The following is a 12,760-nucleotide window of genomic DNA, read 5'->3' on the forward strand; positions in this document are numbered from 1 at the left end:
CTTAACAAAATGTCTCCTCAGTCTGTGGCAGGGTTTCTTTGTCAGCAAGAATATAGGAACCAGCTGTGCAATTAGGGCAGCTGTGTCTTATCAGTTATAGTGTGACAGGAGAGGTGGATATGAGGCTTGAGCAGTGAGGATGACAGACATAAATATGCCGGTCCTACAGGAGGCTCTTCAAAACTGCATTTAGAGAGACATTAGGCTGCACATCATATATTGCTTCTTGCTAGCAGTAGTAGTATCAGTGAAGTAGTAGTATCAGACCCAAGCTTGAGCTTGTATAGTAAGCATATTTCCCTTGGAGCAGCAGAACTGCTATAGTCTGGTGCTGTTCTTGTCTTTCTTTTCCTACCGCTACTCATTCCAGCTTCTTGTCATGCACTAATGTTAATGCTTATTTGATAATGCAGTGAGCAGTCGGTGAAATAAGTGACTTTGTGTTTAATTGACTTTTCAGATTTTGTGTGGAATTTGTAACAAATATCCATGATGTGTGAAGGATGTAATGTTCCATCCTTCATCTTGAATTTGTGTGCTGCTTTGAAAGAAGTAATGTATTGTTGTTTGTCATGGCCAGATTCCCACAGGGTCCTAGACCAGCCATGTTTGATAAAGATACACTAGGTTTGAAAATGGAGCTTCTTCAGAAGTTTTGATGTTCAGGAATAAAATTACACACTGCACTCAGGAGTAGTACAGGCTGTGCTTTAGTGCAAAGATGGTCTCATGGCACACCATTAGAGTGGTGTCTTTAGCTGGCTTGTAATGCATTTCAGTAGCTGTAAAGAAGGTAGAGATGCTGTTGTGGTGTAATCTGCAGATGTGCTGGTTACTGCTTAAAAAGTCTTTTGAGCTACAAGTTAGCATTTGGTGCAGCTGCTGTATTGGCTACCTATCAGCAGCACTGGTGGATGCTCTACCTCTTCAGTTTAGCAAGAGTTCTTTCTAAAAGGACCACCGCTATAAATGAGCTAAATACGTCAACCAACCTTTGGGAACAGAGGAGAACACTCTTAACTACTTAAGCAGTGTTTGGCTTTTGTTAGTCACCAAACTGAATCAGCCAGTGGCACAGTGTCTTGTGCCACTTCACAACAAATAAAAATAATGTCACAGTCTCTGGTGCCTCATCTAACTGAATATGCCATTCAGTTTAGGACTGCTAGAATTTTGTGGTCAGATGCTGTTGGTCCCGTTGCAATGAGTAGCAGCAATTGCTATTTTGTGTTCACCTACACCAGTAAAACTTTTTATAGGCATCTGCTTGAGGAATGAGAACAGTCCCTTGGCTAACATATGAACACACTTGGTATTATGGAAGTTAGGTGTGCCTGTGTGTTAGGATGACTTCATTCACAGTTTTATGCTAGTTGGCTGGGCTGCTGCTGTAGAGCAAAGGCTATGTGACATGTGTGATGCAACTAGATCTTGCTGTAGCTAGTCCACCCACAGTTATAAATTGCACTGGATCACTTATTCCTTACTTATCTATCCTTGACAACTCACTCACGCCTCTCCCCAAAACCAAGTAGAGTCTGAAAGTAATTGCTGTTTTGATACTACTGCTGTCTACTGGCTGGAGACAAAGTTAACCACGAAGGATTTTTCAGGTACCTAAAATTTAGATATGCAGCTCTAAGAGCACAGCAGTCTAAATCCATGACAGTCTGGTTTCCTCTGTTTTGAAGCCAAACCTTAAGGGCATAATTCAAAACAGCCAACAGGAGCTGTTCTATATTTTGTGCAAGATAAGCAAGGAAAATTATCCTTCTCTTCTCTTTAGTTTCCAGAAGCTGCCCCTAGCTGTAATTTGTGAGGAGGAGGAAGAGGAGGTGGTTTTAATTGGCATTAGTCTTATTTGTATCTCAATTTATAAGATGTGGTAACTGCTTTTGGATTGGGGATAAGGGTAAAGTCAGCAGGGATGGAGTTACTCTTTCTCATCCCACCTCCTCTGTGTTTCTTTCTGGAGGAAGTCTTTAATGTCTTATTTTGTAGTCCTGAAGGTGTCTTGGGGGAAGGAAAGGTACGCCTCTCTTTAGCCTCACTGTTAGCATAAAAAAATAGGAAGGGGGGGAGAAGTAGGAATAAGCCTTCAAGGTGTGTGTGAGAAACAGGAATTACACAAACACTTCTCCAGCAGTAAGGTTGTTAACATGAAACTGTATGCTGGAATGAAGACCGTGTAGGAAACTTCACTGTTATATTAAAGCTCTCTAGGCTGTTCTGGAGTGGCTGAATTGAAAGTGGGCACAACTGCTGATATTCATGCATATGTTTCTGTGTCCCTGCTGTGGGGCTTTGCTTTGGTGCTGTAGCTACACCAGCCTTGCGGCTTGCAAAAGAGATGTCCCTGCTCCCTCTTCTTTCATCTCTGCCCTTCTGGTTTTGAGGGTATCTGACCCTGCAGTAAGCCAGTTCAGGGACATAAAGTAATGGAAAATTACTTTGTAGGGTAAGTTTTAGGTGATTAACTCCCTGCTCTGTCTCACTTTAGGGTCAGCTCTGAGAGGAATGGTGAAAGTAGGAGGAGCAGCAGGGCATCCCTTTCTGCAGCTGTTGCTTGGCTTAGCTGCATTGTCAAATCACACCCTGGTTATTGGCCTAAAAAGCACAGGAGTGGGCATGCCAGCAAAGGAATTACAGGAGCATACAAGTAAATAAGGCTGCTAATTCTGATATTTAGCAGAATTGATATAGTCCACAGCTGAGAGATGGGAGCATGACTCTTCTTAGGTGGAAGAGTGACTCCTCACTTCATGCTTTTGCTTGCTCAGCTCCCCTGTGCATCACCCGATTCACTCTCTGTGTGTGCAGGCAGCTCCGTTAACTGGGGAATCTTTTCCTTGACACAATTAATTGCTGTGAAATCCTTCCTGGGGGTCACTCTTGCCATGAGAATGTGTATTTGGAGTGGAGGAATGAGATTTATCGCTCTGTCACAACTGAATATTGTCAAAGCGTGATGTGTAGTTACAGGGTGCTTGTATACTAGAAATCTGTGAACAGGATGCCTAGGTTGGAGCAAATGCTGAGACTGGAAGCAAAGTAGTGGATCTGCACACTTCAAGAGACTGTAGACAAAACAACAGGAATTGCACTTATTGTCTTGACGAAGCAACTAGTCTCCTCTGCCTGAGAAGCTGTATTTTCTCCACTCTTGCCTCATCTCTTGCTCTTCATTATCAAACTCAAAACCTACTAGTAATAACACCTAAAAGCTGACAACCTAAAGGATGACCATTTTAATTGTTGCAAGAGACTATTACATGTAACACTTGAAAAAGTTGGTGTGGTAATATCAGGAACTAACACTTCAGAGCTTCAATTTGTTTATAGGCTGTAGTTTATTCACACGATAGAGAATGAATGTCTACCAAGTAAGACAGAAGTTCTTCAGTGATTCTGCTCAAAAAAGCAGAGTTTGAAATAATCCAATTAAAACAAAAACAGTGCTACTGATGTGTTATTAGGCCTGTTAGTAATATTTGAGATTGGAGTGTTTTCTGTAGTAACTAGTCAGTTTGCGGCCTGACTTCAAAAGCATCTAGAATCTTAAACAGGCAGATGAGGGCCAAGTGGATTTTCAAATGTGCGAAGATATTAAGCCTGTCTAAACATGTTCTGTCTGCTTCTTAAATATGACGAGATGCTCATCAACATTTTTAGGCACCTACACGCATTTAAATATCTAGCTCTTTGATACTAAGATGTTGTAGGAACCTAGGTGATCTGTTCAGGTAGACTTGTTTTTAACTGTGTTCTTGATTACTCTAGAAAAGGCATATTGTGTGAAGGCTGTGATGGGTTGCATTGTTTTCACTCTCTAACTTATATCTATGGCCAAATAACTGAAAAGTTTTAGGACCGTTTTCTGTGAGTGTTGAAGACTGGCTGAAACATGTCTTGCAATCTGACAATGGACGAATTTTCTTCTAATTGCTAGCTTGTTGACTGGACAAGAGGAAGATTAGAATCAGGATTTGTTTCCAACTATCTTCAATACTGAATAATTAAAATAGTAGAGTGTCTTTTAAAATTGAAAATTGACTGTGCAGTTCAGCAGAAAAAGTATCTATTGCCAGAAGCAGAGCCAAGAGAGGCTGGGATTTCCCAATGCTAATTGCCAGCTCTAACTTCTGGTATTTCTGGAGATGCCTATTTGTTGTACTATCATGCGGGGGCTGAAAAGATTGCAGTTCTTATGAAAATTTCTGCTTTTTGGCCTGTGGTGTAGTCATAGTTCCATAAATCTTGAAATGATGAGGCAGTTAGGTATGTTGTAGTATAAAACCTCAGTCTTAATCTAGACGCTATGCTAATTAAGGCTTGGCACTTCTTTTTAATGCCCAATGTTCTAAGTAGTAGGCTCCCATTCAACAGTTTTTGAAGTATAAAATGCTACGTGGGGGTCTGGAACGGAAAGATTGCTGGGATGCATTCCATTGAAATCACTGTGTTCCCATGTGCTCTGGACTGAATGTGTGGGAGAACAAAACTTGGGTGGGGCAACTTTAAAAATAATAAAGCAGGATCTCCTTTAAACGGCCCTTAAATTCTTTTTATCCACTGAAAGCCACAATTAAACTAAAAAGGAGCACGGGTTTGTTGAAAATTGCACTATCCACTTTGTGTACATGTACTACTTTCTTTCAGGGTAATTGTGACAAAAACGCATACCGAGTTCACTCTGGCTAAAAACTGAAATAGCGATGTTGTCTGATGACTTTACTCAATGATTTAGAAAACGAACTACTGAAATTTGTTTTCATTCAGGTATCCTTTTATTGGGTGTTGAATTAAATAAGCCTGAAATACATCATCATGATCATAGCTTTCCCTCAGTTTACTGCGTTCTTCAGTAATAGTTTCTGATTTCACTATATGGTGTATAGGGGAAGGCTTGATCTCTGGAATGTATAGATTGTTCTCAACCGCCTCTTCTTGAGAAAGGAGGATTTAGCCTTCTCTCCCTCTTGAAATAAGTGCCATGGCTCCTGCTTCTCCCTCCTTCTGTCAGGAGTCAAGGGTCCTACCTTCCACCCCATTTTCTGCTCCGGAGCTGTTTGGCTTCATGCCTCCAGTTCTGGACAGCATAAGGCTCTGCTCTAGTCAGCTTGCTCTCCCAGCCAAAGCGTAAATGCTTTGTGCAGGAAAGAAGTTAAACGTGTTCTGAGTCCTCCAGCATATATAGTAAGACCTGCTGCAGTCAGTTCGACGTGAACCTCTTGCCATTAGGTAATGTCTTTTTTTTCATTACTTACAATAGGAATGTGCTCAGAGTACTTCTAAAATTACCTTATTCAGGCTGTCATGGTTTAACCCCAGCTGACAACTAAGCACCACACAGCCACTCGCTCACTCTTCCCCTGTGGGATGGGGGAGAGAATCAGAAGAGTAAAAGTGAGAAAACTTGTGGGTTGAGATAAAGACAGTTTAATAGGTAAAGCAAAAGCCATGCACAAGCAAAGCAAGGAATTCATTCACTCCTTCCCATTGGCAGGCAGGTGTTCAGCCATCTGCAGGAAAGCAGGGCTCCATCACACATAACAGTTACTGGGGAAGACAAAAACCATCACTCCAAACGTCCCCACCTTCCTTCTAGTCCCAGCTTTCTATGCTGAGCATGACGCCATATGGTATGGAATAGCCCTTTGGTCAGTTGGGGTCAGCTGTCCCAGCCGTGTCCCCTCCCAGCTTCTTGTGCACCCCCAGCCTACTCGCTGGTGGGGTGGGGTGAGGAGCAGAAAAGGCCTTGACTGTGGGTAAGCACTGCTCAGCAGTAACGAAAACACCCCTGTGTTATCAACACTGTTTTCAGCACAAATCCAAAACACAGTCCCATACTACCTGCTATGAAGAAAATTAACTCTGTCCCAGCCAAAACCAGCACACAGGTGAACTGTAATTCTGGTGCACTTGAGTGCTCTGTGAGGGGGCCAGTATCAGCCTGTAAGTTATGTAAAGTCTCTTAATGGTGGAAGGAAAATGTAACAGAGAAGGCAAGTAAAGACTGATAGATAAGGATAAGGGAAAACAGAAGGGAAAAAGAAAAGGTCTGAAAGGGAGGGGAGAGGAGGGACAGTTGAAGCTGTAGGGTCAGAGGTAGTATTTTGATAACTGTTCTGTGAGAAGGAATAACTGGGCTCTTGTGGGATGCCTGCTGATCTGCTGTCTCTGGATGGGAAAGTACATAGTTTTGGCAGAATGTTTGAGGCTAGATAGCTTGCAGATATTCTAGAAACAACCTGCAGCGTCTCCAAATGGTTGGGACAGAAAGGAAAGGGAATAGGTTAAACGAGAACTGTGGTGTGGTGTTTGGAATTATATTAGAGGAACCTGGGTTGGAGTTGGCTTCCTTTGAATAAACACATAGTTATTTCCTAAAACAGGATTATAGTCTGGAGTATAGCAAAGAACATCTTGGTTGGGTTCCCAGCCAGTCTTCGTCAGTCTGTAATAAAATGTCGTTGTCAGTTATAAATTCATGATTCCTTTGGCTGGCGCTAGTCCCATGTCTGTTAAGTGTGCAGTGTTCATCCATCATCATGGACAGTTGCAGTCCTAATCAGCCAGTCTTACAGTGTAGTTGCATAGCAAGTGCAATGCTATTCAAACACAGGGTTTGAAGTCAGAAGAAGCTTTGGGGCTGAATGAGTGCCAGGTCAAACCTGCAGGGCTGACCTCACTCACCCATTTGCAGCTTCTCCATCCTGTTGGTAGCACATTGCACTCATCTGGGCTCTGCTTTCCACACCTGTGTTTGTTCCAGAACCACTGCCCTAAGGAAATGACACACAGCTCCTGCACTGCTTTCCTTTTGACTTCCGCCTCCACCCATGCTTGTGCCCCAAATTAGGTGAGGAATAATATCTCCCATTATTATTGGCCCTAGAGTCATATTCTTACCAACACAGAATGACATGGGGCTAATGATTCCTCTGTAAATATAGGCTGGGGAAAGGGAAAGGTGTCTCCTTTTCCCAGGTGCTGCCTGCCCAGGCCTGTCAACTTTGTTATCCCAGACTTCTTAACTTGCTCACCCATCTAGAACTGGAGGAAGGGTTGGAGGCTGTGTGAAAGGAAATATTGATTAGTCACTGGTTGGCCACAAACATTAGTGTGTCCTGCCAGCCCGAGCAGTGCCTAGCAAGCTGAACACTTTGCACCCGTGTTCTGATCATACCAAGCTGGCTGGTTTGGCCGTGCTCGTCTGATCCCTCGTTAAAAGGAATATATGTAAAACTTTTGCAAAGTTACAAAATTGTTACTCCCATTACAAAATTGTTTTAAATGGAGTTAAAACGCTGTACTGTTATGGGCAGCAATATACAACATTATAATAGATATGTGCAGAAGAGCCACAATGTGAAGCTAGCCAGTTTGTTGACAGTTCATTACTAAAAATACCAAAATTAAGCAGCATGAAGTGGGGGTGGGTAGGAAGAAGAAAGGCAAATTGGCATATACAAATTGGAAAAAGTTAGTATTTTTAAATATATTGGTAACAAGAAAGGAATTTTTGTTTTGTAGAAACATGTCTTTTGTGTCCCTTTAAACAGAGCACAAAAGTTCAAAGGCCTGAGTTTGGAAGAGTTGGAAAAAAGAAATTGTAATTTTTTCATTATTTATTTATCTTTAGTAAGATTTAAATGTAAAGTAAAATAAATTAAAAATATGATAAATGAGTTCTATGTGTTCTTACTGTGGTACACTATATCTTCTCTCTTCCTTTTTGGCGCTATTTGTGCCTAATCTGATTTAAAAAAAAAAAAATTCTATCTAGCTGTCCAAGTTGTCACTTAAAACTTGTGTAAAGGAGAGGATTTATGAATGGTCCAGTCTTTGTGTTTGAAGACTGTTGTCTTGTCTTTATTAAGAACCAAAACTGATTCGCTGTGAATAGGTGCTGAAGTATTATCTAAAAAATAAAACACCCATACATTTTATTTTATTGGAGATTTGAGTCTTTTCATCCTATGCTTATATTTTGGGAGCCTCTGAATGATATGAGCGGACAACAAATGTTAAGGCGTTAATCAAGCTGAAACAGATGTGTTATTTGCCTTATTCCAGCAATATTTCCTAGCCCTATTCTTCAAGAAGCTGTTCTGATTGCGTGTAGTCCAGGCAAATATTCAGCGTTAGGGACAGGTGAAGCCCTTTTCTGCTTCCTTACTTGCCACAGTTGCATTTTCTTGAGGTTCATGCCATGCATGTTCAGAAGATCCATCAAGCTTAAGTGTGGAGGAGAATGAGGGTGACAGTGTCCATTCTTCCCAGGAAATACCATGTGGTGTTTAGGGACAGTAAACTTTCAGCACTTCATTGAAGGTACCTTTTCTTCTTCAAAGGTCTAGTTACTGAAGCACTGCATGGGGCAGGCAGGTAGAAGGACAGAGGATGAAGAGGCCTTCCTGTATTGTAGTTGTATAAGAGAGTTGCTCTGTTCTTTTCAACACAGCTGTGAGTAGGTGCTTTCTGTTGGCTGAAGGCAGGTTTGTTGGGCAAGGTGAGGTTGGTGGGTGATGTTTGTGCTTGACCACTTTGTGTTAGCTACAGTGATTAAGGGAGCATTCAAAAATTGCAGATCTGTGTAGAGAAAAACACAAAGCTAGATAAATAGAAGGCTGAAAGCCAACGAAGTTTTTTGTTAGTGGGGAAAAAGCTGTAACACCACAGGGTCTGTCTTACTGTTAGGACAGTTTGTATGTATGCTATAGATCAGTGTTACAAGTGTTTTATGAACAGCTGCTGAAGTTTTGTTAACAGATGATCCTACTCTAACGAACTTCTGAAATATTAGAATTTTAAATGTATCACTATATTGGGAATTGATGCAAGGCTAATAATTTATAGTCATTCATACTTGACTGTAATTTAGTTGTATAAATAGTCAAAACCTGACTGGGCAAGGCTCTGAGCAACCTGCTATAGTTGACCCTCCTTTGAGCAGGGGAGATGGACTAGACTATCTTCCAAACTTGACCATTCTGTGATTCTGTATAAAGACTAACTTGAAACACATCATGTAGGAAACTTGCAATCATGTGGAAACAAACAAAACTCTCTTAAAAAATTATGAGGTACCTTATTCTAGGCTCTTAGCTGCCTGAAAAACCTTGAGGCTTAGTCCCAGGAAAAGCTATGGTGTCCTTGCCCATACGTTAGTAGTATAGCTGCCTGGACTTGCGCAGTTATTCTGACATGTAAAAAACTATTTAATGAGCTATTTTTCCTAATTCTAGACCTAAACTATCTAGAAGTAGCTGCAATCTAAGCTTTTAAAAATACTGTTAATTTTGTGCTGGCGAAAGCCGTCATGGTTGAATGTCTTTTAACTACAGCTACAGGACGTCTTCATCTCTTAGACTCGCAGCTTGTATTCACATGTATTCTTACCACAGGTACTCTTCCTGTATTTTGCTTGTTATATGGACTTCAAATTTTACCTTGAAGTATTTTGAGGTAGGAACCTCTTTCAGTGCTGTTCTGGTGTAACGCCTAACACTAGTACTACTTGATACTATTTGGATTTTGAAAGGTGACACAATACAACTAGCAAAACATAATCTGAAACTCAAGCTAAATTTACTGCTCTACAGCTGTCTGAGGAGTCTCATTCCCCAGATATGTGCCTATCTCGGAGGAAACAAACAGTTAACTGTCCAGAACACTTGCATTGACTTGATGATGCTGATGATAGAAGCAAAGGTGTTTTAATAACTTTGCAAATAATGTGGTTACCAATGCATATATATGTGTCTGACATACCTCTGTTCACAGGTGCATACCTCTTTTCTTTCATCTCTGCTTCTTTGCTTTGTCTGCTGGAAACCTCTTAAGAATCTTATAAACTTGGGTAACCTGTCTGCCTATCCAGAGACTGAAACAGTGCCCTTTGAAGTCAGAAGAAAGACTTCAGTCTGCTTGACTGAGCTTTGAAACAAGAACCAAAACCAAAATGCTGGCTCTGTGGAAGCATATGGTGGGGCTTCAGTGAGCCATGGATTTCCCCTGAATCTAGCATAGAAATACATGTGGCTATTGAGGATGCTCAGATTGGCAGGTTATCCAACAGTGGCTTCTTTTTAGGGTCTAGAGTGTGTTGGGTTTTTGTTGTGTTTTTTTTTCTCCCTTTTTTTGCTTTGGGGGGTGATTGCTTATAATATGACATGATTCCGTTCAATAGGAACAATGGCTACCCCTCAGTGACCTTGCCCTTTTGATGTGTATTTCAGATGTATAATTGATAGATGTATAGGAAATATAAGTGAAATGCACCACTTGATGTGGATGAACTTGAGGATCTTCCAGGAAGTAAGCAGCAGTGTGGGCTTATGGAGTGTTAGTCAATGTACTGCTTGTGAGCAATTTTATTGCACACCCCAGTTACAGACAGATTGCTGCATTTTCAAAGTAGAGGAAGCTACATCATGCACAAGCACCTTATTAAACATTAAGAAAAGCTATGGGGTAGGTCAGTGAGGAGAACTAGTGCACTGTCAGGTTCATGTCTTCAGTTGTTTTGCCTTCATTGCTTCTTGTCAACATGCACAAAATGGGGAAAGACATTGTGTAGTAATGTAATTGGATGTGACATTATGAATCCATATACAGTCCTTTTAATGGGAGATGCAGGGATTTGGTTGAAGACAGTGACTTGTGAATACAGGTATAAAAGCTGTTTAATCTGTAACTGTGTACTTGATTTGGAGGTTGATTCTTAAAGGCCTTCATAATGTCGTAGAATCATAGAAACACAGAATGGTTTGGGTTGGAAGGGGCCTTCAAAGGTCATCTAGTCCAAGCCCCGTGCAATGAGCAGGGACATCTTCAACTAGATCAGGCTGCTCAGAGCCCCGTCCAACCTGACCTTGAAAGTTTCCAGGGATGGGACATCTACCACCTCTCTGGGCAACCTGTCCCAGTGTTTTACCACCCTCATCATAAAAAATGTCTTCCATATATGTAGTCTGAATGTACCCTCTTTTAGTTTAAAACCATTACCCCTTGTCCTATCGCAACAGACTAAAAAGTCTGTCCCCATCTTTCTGATAAGCCTGCTTTAAGTACTGAAAGGCCGCAGTAAGGTCTCCCTGGAGCCTTCTCTTCTCCAGGCTAAACAGCCCCAACTCTCTCAGCCTTTCCTCATAGGAGAGGTGTTCCATCCCTCTCATCGTTTTTGTGGCCCTCCTCTAGACCTGCTCCAACAGGTCCATGTCCTTCCTGTGCTGAGGGCTCCAGAGCTGGATGCAGTACCCCAGGTGGGGTCTCACCAGAGCAGAGTAGAGGGGCAGAATCAGCCCCCTTGACCTGCTGGCCTGCTTCTTCTGATGCAGCTCAGGATACGGTTGGCTTTCTGGGCTGTGAGTGCACATTGCTGGCTCATGTCCAGCTTTTCATCCACCAGTACCCCCAAGTCCTTCTTGGCAGGGCTGCTCTCAATCCCTTCATCCCCCAGGCTGTATTGATACTGGGGGTTGTCTTGATCCAGGTGCAGGACCTTGCACTTGGCCTTGTTGAACCTCATGAAGTTCACATGGGCCCACTTCTTGAGCTTGTCCAGGTCCCTCTGGATGGCATCATGTTCCTCAGGTGTGTAAGCCTCACCCCTCAGCTTGTAGTCATCTGCAAACTTGCTGAGGGTGCAGTTGATCCCACTGTCTGTGTCATTGATGAAGACAGTAAACAGTACTGGTCCCAACACAGGCACCTGCGGGACATCACTTGTCACTGATCTCCATCCAGACATTGAGCTGTTGACCACTACCCTGTGGATGTGACCATCCAGCCGATTCCTTATCCGTCGCATAGTCCACCCATTAAATCTATTTCTCGTCAATTTGGAGAGAAGGATGTTGTGGGGGACCATGTGTTGACCATGTTATTTCTATGTGTTTATCAGGGAAGGAAGCTGGACACTTTGCTTTAATTCTTCTGGCTGTGGCTAAGGGAACCTGAACAGCATATCATGCGCTTATGCCTTATACAGTTGGTCGAGAAGGACTGCAGGTTCCAGCTATCCTGGAGTGTGTTTACCTGCATTTACTGGCACAGTAATAGCATATTTAAGGGTGGGATTTTTGTGGATTTCTTTTTGCTCACCCAATTATGTTCCTGTCCCACTTCTCTTGGTACAAACAGCCTGTTACTCTTTGCTTTTGCTGGATTTGCTTTACAACTGTCTCCCATCATGTGTCAAAGTGTGATAAGTACAACAAGCAGCGGGTGTGCATCCTTGCAGTTATGTTGGAATAGGTGTTGCAAACAGGGCTATGCATGTGAAGCGCTGTATGGCAAGAAGCTGCCCTAGGCTTGGTCTTGGGCAGCAATTTTTTTCCAGCAGTGAAAACCACTTCTTAATGCACACGTTGTTTGCTTGTAAACTTGAAGTTGCTCAGGGTGTTTTGGTTTTGTTATTCTTAGCGTAGGTTCCTTGTTTGCAAGCCAGGTCTCGCTTCAGCTGGATTGCTGTCCTGGTTATTTAGCATGTTGTGCTCTCGAGAGGAAGGTTGTGTTATCCATGTGTTTGTGAGGACCATCAGCTCAGATTAATGTCACAGCAAAAAATTCTTGAAAATTTCCTGTTGTGGTGCACTTCAGCTATCTCCGTTTACTCAGATGATGGTAAGATGCATGAGGTCAAATGAAGGCTGGATTTTTTTATGTTTGTGAGTAACGTTGCTTTCCTTAGAAGATCATTTGAGGTAGAAAGTCATTTATATATTGCTTGCTAAACTGTGATATAGCGAAT

General features: G+C 42.1%; 1 protein-coding gene across 8 annotated transcripts in view; it reads left to right on the forward strand.

Moving 5' to 3' along the window:
* Positions 1-12,760, forward strand: part of RAI14 (retinoic acid induced 14) — an 85,814-nt gene that overhangs the window by 10,557 nt on the left and 62,497 nt on the right. The gene's annotated exons all lie outside the window — the stretch shown is intronic.

This window comes from Mycteria americana, chromosome Z, assembly GCF_035582795.1.
Source record: "Mycteria americana isolate JAX WOST 10 ecotype Jacksonville Zoo and Gardens chromosome Z, USCA_MyAme_1.0, whole genome shotgun sequence".
Classification (NCBI taxonomy): domain Eukaryota; kingdom Metazoa; phylum Chordata; class Aves; order Ciconiiformes; family Ciconiidae; genus Mycteria; species Mycteria americana.